This window comes from Erinaceus europaeus, chromosome 2, assembly GCF_950295315.1.
Source record: "Erinaceus europaeus chromosome 2, mEriEur2.1, whole genome shotgun sequence".
Classification (NCBI taxonomy): Eukaryota; Metazoa; Chordata; class Mammalia; order Eulipotyphla; family Erinaceidae; genus Erinaceus; species Erinaceus europaeus.
In genome coordinates, this window is record NC_080163.1 from 164,549,850 (window position 1) to 164,557,786 (window position 7,937).

Here is a 7,937-nt window from a genome sequence, read left to right on the forward strand (position 1 = left end):
CTTTGGTGTTGTCTAGACTAGAGAAATTTTCAGCTATTATGGCCTGGAGAACGCTTTCTTCCTCCCCTTCTCTTTCTTCCTCTGGTAAGCCAATAATGCGTATATTGTTTCTTTTGAAGTCATCCCATAGGACTCTGTTGTTGTTTTCAGCATCTCTTAATCTCTTTTTGAGATCTCTTACTTCTTTTTTAGTTGTCTCTAATTCATCCTCAATCTTGCTAATTCTGTCTTCAGCCTCATTGATTCTATTCTCTCTGCCCTCTACTGCTTTCTGGAGTTCATCTATTTTGTTGCCCTGCTCTGATACTGTTTTAGCTTGTTCAGCTAGTTGCCTTCTTAGCTCAGCAATTTCAGCTTTCAGCTCTCTAATAACCATGAGATTATTAGAATTTTCTTCCATATTCTCATTTGTTGTTCCTGCAGTTCTGATTACAATTTTTTCAAATTCTTTACTCACTCCTGTTATTATTTCCTTAGCTAATGTTTGGATGTTGAACTCGTTGTTTTGTGCTTCGCCCTCTGGAGGACTTTTAGCTGGACTCTTGTCCTGGTTCGAGTCTCCATTATTTTTTCTTGTTGTTTTAACCATTTTATATAAGTTAACAGTTTTTTCAATCCCTGAGTTGGAGTTCAGTGGTGTAAAAGCCTTTTTTTTTTTTCCCCTGTAGGCTATGGTAGCCTGAGGGCTTTTAAACTTAATAGGCTTCTTGGCTTAATCAATGACTCCTGACCAAGAGATAAAGCAGGGTGTGGCAGAGATAATCTAGTGGTTATGCAAAGAGACTTTCACAGCCCTTCAGCTATGCCACCGAGGTATAGGTCTTCTCCTGAGTTTCCCGGTTAGATCTCTGTGCCCTGGTGTCCCTCCCTGTTGCTGCTCCAGATTCTGAGGGTAGTAGCAATGGAGACTCAGAGTTGTACTTGGTGAGTCTCTGGGGAGTCCTTTCCTCCCTTCAGCTGTCCCCTTGTTGGTGGAGCAGACTGGAGGTGGTATCTCCACTGACAAACTGTCGAACTGTTAGCAGTCACTTAATCTCTCCTTAGGCCCCTCTCTCCTCTCTGTCACCAGCCACACGTGTTTGTACTCACGGGTGATTTACTGGGTTTCTGTGGTCATTCTAGTCCTGTCTTGTTTCGGTCCGGGTGGTCTCCTTTGGTATTCCTAGTTGATCCAGGAGAGGAGAGGAGAGGAGAGAAAGCGATCTGCTGCTCGTAGCTCCGCCTCCGGAAGTCGAATCCCCACATATATACAATTAACTGTTAACCACATTCATCTAACCCAGTGCCCATATATATTCATACTTAGCACAGGAGCCTGTAAAACCTCCGAGTCCCTGTCAGTCTTAGCTCACAATCCATGGTCACAGCTGGGAACCTTCTATGCTGCACTCATTATAGGTCCAGTCTTCCTTGAGTGGCAGAGTAAGAAGATGATGCAGCTTCCTTTGGAGAGTGGGACAGCAGCTTATCATTACTAGGGCATACTGTGAGTAAGGTCCTGGAGAAAACCCACAAAAAGATTTATGGTGAGATCCTGACAGATGTGATCAGTGGTGGGAGAGAGAGGGATGTCAGAGGTCTAGACCCATAGTACCTGTGGGGGAATCCAAGGAGTCCCTGACTAGAATCCCAGGTGATGAGGTGTCCTGGAATTGGTCAAAATGATCATTATTAAGTGATCCAGTCTCTTGCTCATTTCCAGTTTTTGTAGCCCCCCCCTTTTTTTTTGTCCGAGAAGCTTAGACTTTCTCCTAGTTGTTAAAGCCTTGAATGTTATTTGTTATATTCAAGCCAGTATACAGTCCAGCACACAAGCTCCTTTCTATCTTCTGTCGCAATGACAAGATATTCAGTTGCCAAGTAAAAGATTCCCCTCCCTCATTCTCTAGTGTAGGGAAATTGTGGGAATGTGGTGGAGCCTGGCAGGACTTGAACTTAGAGGTGATTCCGTCCTCTTAGTCTCTCTCTCTATCGAGGGGTTGAGCAAGGGGGGGAGACATAGGAACCTCAAAAGGTTGCCCACCATATCAGACTTCCCTGCCTCACAAAACACCCTTCATTTTCCTGCTTCCAGGAGCTGGCATTCCTTAAAACATTAAGCCTCCAGCTTGGGCAGATCGCGAGGTGTCACCTGCCATTGCAGTTTGCGCTATGTGGCTTAACCAGGTATGCTACTGCCCGACTCTGGGGCGTTCAGATGAATAAAGATTTGAATTGCCTTGCCACCACGAGCTTGGTTCCCGGGTCATCTCTCTCGTGTAACTAGCCCGACACTCTAGTACCAGCAAACCTGAGCCAAGCAGTGCTCTAGTAAATAAAAAAATCAAATTAATAAAATAAAGAAGATTCTCCACCAGGGGTTATAGCTTTTCTAGGTCCCTACCACGTTCAAAGGCACATACTCACTTGCCCCGTCTCCTTGAGGAAACACACACACACACACATATTCCCCCCCCACACACACACACAAAGAACACTTAACTTTGACCTGCTTATGATGTAAATAGTCCCTAGTTTTTCAGTTCACCAAAGGATCAGTGTACGTTCTATCTCCACTCCTGACTTTCACCTGTCACTTCTGAAGAAGCAATCAATGAATAAGAAAGAGCAGACATAATTATCCCCATTTTACAAAAGTAATTGAAACTGGAAGGGAGGACAAGCTTAGAGAAGTGACCACAAATACATTTGCAGACTAGGCTCTAATGTCATCACTGTGTAGAAAACATTTAATGTTCCAAACATACCGTTTGACTACTTGCCATAACTGCATGAGAAGGTTTTCTTGCTTTCCTGTGAATCACACTTTATTTTTATTTTTAATTTCTTTATTGGGGGGATTAATGTTTTACATTCTACAGTAAATAAAATAGTTTTTACATGCATAACATTTCTCAGTTTTCCACATAACAATACAAACCCCAATAGGTTCTCTGCCATCCTTTTAAAGGACCTGTACACTACCCCCCCAGCCCCTGCCCACCCCAAAGTCTTTTATTTTGGTGCAATACACCAATTCCAGTTAAAATTCTACTTGTGTTTTCTCTCCTGATCTTGTTTTTCAACTACTACCTGAGAGTGAGATCATCCCATATTCATCCTTCCGTTTCTGACTTATTTTACTTAACATGATTTCTTCAAGCTCCATCCAAGACAGTCTGAAAATGTTAAAGTCACCATTTTTATTTTATATATATTTGTATTTATTTATTTATTCCCTTTTGTTGCCCTAGTTGTTGTATTGTCGTAGTTATTATTGTTGTTGTTACTGATGTCATTGTTGTTGGATAGTACAGAGAGAAAAGGAGAGAGGAGGAGAACACAAAGGGGGAGAGAAAGATAGACACCTGCAGACCTGCTTCACCGCCTGTGAAGTGACTCCCCTGCAGGTGAGGAGCCAGAGGCTTGAACTGGGATCCTTAAGCTGGTCCTTGAGCTTTGTACCACCTGTGTTTAACCCGCTGCACTACTGCCTGACTCCTCAAATCACCATTTTAATAGCTGAGTAGTATTCCATTGTGTATACAGACCACAACTTGCTCAGCCACTCATCTGTTGTTCAACACCTGGCTATTACAAATTGTGCTGCTATTAACATAGGTATACACAAATCTTTTTGGATGGGTGTGTTGGGTTCCTTAGGATATATTCCCCAGGAGAGGAATTGCAGGATTATAGGGCAGGTCCATTTCGAGCCTTCTGAGAGTTGTACAGACTGCTTTCCACAGGAGTTGAACCAATTGAAATTCCCACCAGCAGTGCAGGGGGCTTCCTTTGACCCCACAACCTCTCCAGCAGTTGTTGCTGCTAATTTTTCTGATGTATGACATTCTCACAGAGTGAAGTGGTATTTCATTGTAGTCTTTATTTGCATTTCTCTGACAATCAAAGACTTGGAGCACTTTTTCATGTGTTTCTCGGTCTTTTGGATCTCTTCTGGGGTCAATATTCTGTCCATGTCCTCTCCCATTTTTGGATGAAGTTATTTGTTATCTTGTGGTTGAGTTTGGCAAGCTCTTTATACATTTTGGTTATTAGCTTCTTGTCTGATATGGCATGTAAAGATCTACTCCCATTCTGTGAGGGGTCTCTTGGTTTGGGTAGTGGTTTCTTTTGCTGTGAAGAAGCCTTTAAATTTGATGAAGTCCCATAGGTTAATACTTACCTTAGTCTTCTTTGTAATTGGATTCATTTCATTGAAGATGTCTTTAAAATTTGTGCAGAAAAGAGTTCTGCCAATATTTACTTCTAAGTATCTGATAGTTTCTGGTCTAACATCCAAGTCCTTGATCCACTTAGAATTTACTTTTGTGTTTGGTGAAATATACTGGTTCGGTTTCATTCTTCTGCATGTTCCAACACCATTTGTTGAAGAGACTCTGCTTTCCCCATTTAATAGTCTGGACACCTTTGTCAAAGATTAGATTTCCATAGGTGTGGGGGCTTTCTTCCAGGCTCTCAATTCTATTCCACTGGTCAGTGTGTCATGTTCCAGTACCAATCAGTTTTGATGACAATGGCCCTATAATACAATTTGAGATCTGGGAGTGTGATTTCTTCTCAAGATTGTTTTGGTAATTCTAGGTCATTTCTGGTTCCAGATAAACATTTGTAGAATTTGTTCTATTCTCCTAAAAAATGTGATGAGAATCTTGATGGGGATAGCATTTAATTTGTATATGGCTCTGGGTAGCATATTCATTTTGATGATGTTAATTCTTCCAACCCATGAACATGGAATATCTTTCCACTTCTTTGTGTCTTTTTCTATTTCCTTGAGTAGTGGCTCATAATTTTCAGTATACAAGTCTTTCTCTTCTTTGCTTAGGTTTATTCCTTGGTATTTTACTGTTTTTTGTTGTCAAAAGGAATTGATTTCTGGATTTCAACTTCTTCTAACATAGTGTTTGCATAGAGGAATGCCTCTGACTTTTGTATGTTAATTTTGTAGGTTGACACCTTACTGTATTACCTGATGATTTACAGAAGTTTCTTGCTGGATTCTTCAGGTTTTTCTATGTATACTATCAAGTCATCTGCAAATAGGGAGAGTTTGACTTCTTCTCTTGCAGTCTGTATCTGTTTAATTCCTTGCTCCTGCCTGATTGCTATGGCAAGAACTTCCAACACTATGTTGAATAGTCATGATGATAGTGGACAGCCCTGTCTAGTACCTGATCTGAGGGGAAATGCTTCCAGTTTTCCCCACTGAGTATGATGTTGGCTGAGAGTCTGCTGTATATAGACTCCACGATCTTGAGTAATTATCCATCTATTCCCATTTTTTGTACTGTGTTGATTGTGAAGGGATGTTGTATTTTGTCTAAGGCTTTCTCTGCATCTACTGATATGACCATGTGGTTTTTGGTCTTGCTTTTCTTTTAAATGTATTTATTTTTATTTTTAAATATTTATTTATTCCCTTTTTTGTCTTTGTTGTTTTATTGTTGTAGTTACTATTGTTGTTATTGATGGCATTGTTGTTGGATAGGGCAGAGAGAAATGGAGAGAGGAGAGGAAGACAAGGAGAGAGAAAGATATATACCTGCAGACTTGCTTCATTGCTTGTGAAGCGACTCCCCTGCAGGTAGGGAGCCAGGGACCTGAAACAGGATTCTTATCCTTGCGTTTATGCATGTGCACTTAACCCACTGTACTGATATGGTGGATCACGTTGATTGATTTACTTATCTTAAACCAACCTTGCATCGCTGGGATAAACCCCACTTGGTCATAATGAACAATCTTTTTAATATACTGCTGTATCCCATTAGCTAGAATTTTGTTCAATATTTTAGCATCTGTGTTCATCAGAGGTATTGGTCTGCACTTTTTTTTCCCCTTTGGTTATGTCCCTGTCTGCTTTTGGTATCAGAGTAATGTTGGCATCATAGAAGCTGGAAGGGAGTACTATTGTGTCTTCAATCTTCTGGAAGACTTTTAAAAGTAGAGGTATTAGTTCTTCTTGGAAGGTTTTGTTGAATATGTTTGTAAAACCATCCGGTCCAGGACTTTTATTCTTGGGAAGGTTTTTGATAACTATTTCAATTTCTGTGGCTGTGATGGACCTGTTCATATTATCTAGTTCTTCTTTATTTAACTTGGGAAGTTTGTAGGTATCTAGGAAATTGTCCATTTCTTCCAGGTTCTCCACCTTGGTGGCATAGAGTTTTTCATAGAAACCTCACATGACATGTTGAATTTCTGTGGTGTCTGTTGTGGTATCTCCTCTTTCATTTATGATCCCTTTTTGTTTTGTGAGTCTGGCTAAAGGTTTGTTGATTTTGTTCACTCTTTCAAAGAACCAACATTTACTTTCATAGTCTTTTGTATGGTTTTCCTATTTTCAATGTTATTTATTTCTGCCCTAACTTTAATTATTTCTGTCCTTCTGGTTGCTTTAGGGATCCTTTGTTCTTCTTCTAGGTCTTTAAGGTGTGCAATCAGGTTGTTTATTTGTGCTTTTTCTTGTTTCCTAATGTGTGCTTGTATAGCTATGAACTTCCCTCTCAGAACTGCCTTAGCTGGGTCCCAAATATTTTGATAGCTTGTGTCTTCATTTTCATTGAACTCTCGAATAATTTTAACGTCTTCCTTTATTTCCTCTTTAACCCAGTAGTTGTTAAGTAGTGTACTGTTGAGCTTCCACATTTTGGAACTCTTACTAATCTTTTATTTATTCTTAAGTGTTAGGTAAATTCCACTATGGTCTGAGAAGACGTTTGGGATGATTTCAATGCTCTTGAATTTGCTGATGCTGTCTTTGTGGCCTAACATATAGTCTATCCTTGAGAATGACCCGTGTGGACTTGAGTAGAATGTGTATTCCAATTTATTGGGTTGAATGACTCTGAAAATGTAAAATAGTTCTAGTTTATCTACCTCCTCATTTATCTCCTTCATTTCTTTATTGATTTTCTGCCTGGATGATCTGTCAAGTTGAGAGAGTGGGGTGTTGAAGTCCCCTACTATGACTGTGTTGCTGTTAATATATTGCTGTAGCTCTTTCAGTATATGTTTGATGTATTTAGATGGCTTCTCATTGGGTGCATAGATGTTAATAATTGTTAAGTCCTCTTGATTGACTGATCCTCTGAGCATTAGTGTCCATTCCTATCTTTTTTAATCTTATCTATTTTAAAGTCTATTGTGTCAGATATGAGAATAGCTGTTCCTGCCTTTTTTTGTGGGCCATTGGCTTGTATGATAGTTTTCCATCCTTTCACTTTAAGTCTGTGTTTGTCTTGTTGAGTTAGGTGGGTTTCCTCTAGAGAGCACATTATTGGGTTGTGTTTTCTGATCCATCTTCCCACTCTGTACCTTTTAATCGGTGAATTCAGGCCACTGACATTTATTGATATCAAAGATTGAAGATATTTTAACGCCATTCTTGTAGAGTTTTAGAGTGTTCTGATCAATGGCCTATTTATGGTGGTCTGACTGTTTATGGGAGACCTTTCAGAACTTCTTTCAGGGCAGGCTTGGTGATAGTTGATTCCTTCAACTGTTGCTTGTCTGAGAAACTTTTGATGCCTCCATCTAGTCTGAATGACAGTCTAGCAGGATACAGTAGTCTTGGTTGAAAGCCCTTCTTATTGAGCACTCAATAGAAGTCTTGCCATTCTCTTCTGGCCTGTATTGTTTGTGTGGACAAGTCTGCTACTAATCTTATGCTGCTCTCTTGCAGCTTTCAGGATCCTTTCTTTATCCTTATTCCTTTCCATTCCAAATATGATGTGAGTTGGTGTCTCTTAGTCTGGGTTACTTCTATTTGGGACTCTCCGGGATTCTTGAACCTTTATGTCTTTTATGTTGTCTAGATTAGAGAAGTGTTCAACTATTATGTCCTGTAGAATTCTTTCTTCCCCTACCTCTCTTTCTTTCTCTGTTAAGTCAATCATGCCTATATTATTTCTTTTGAAGTCATCCCATAGTTC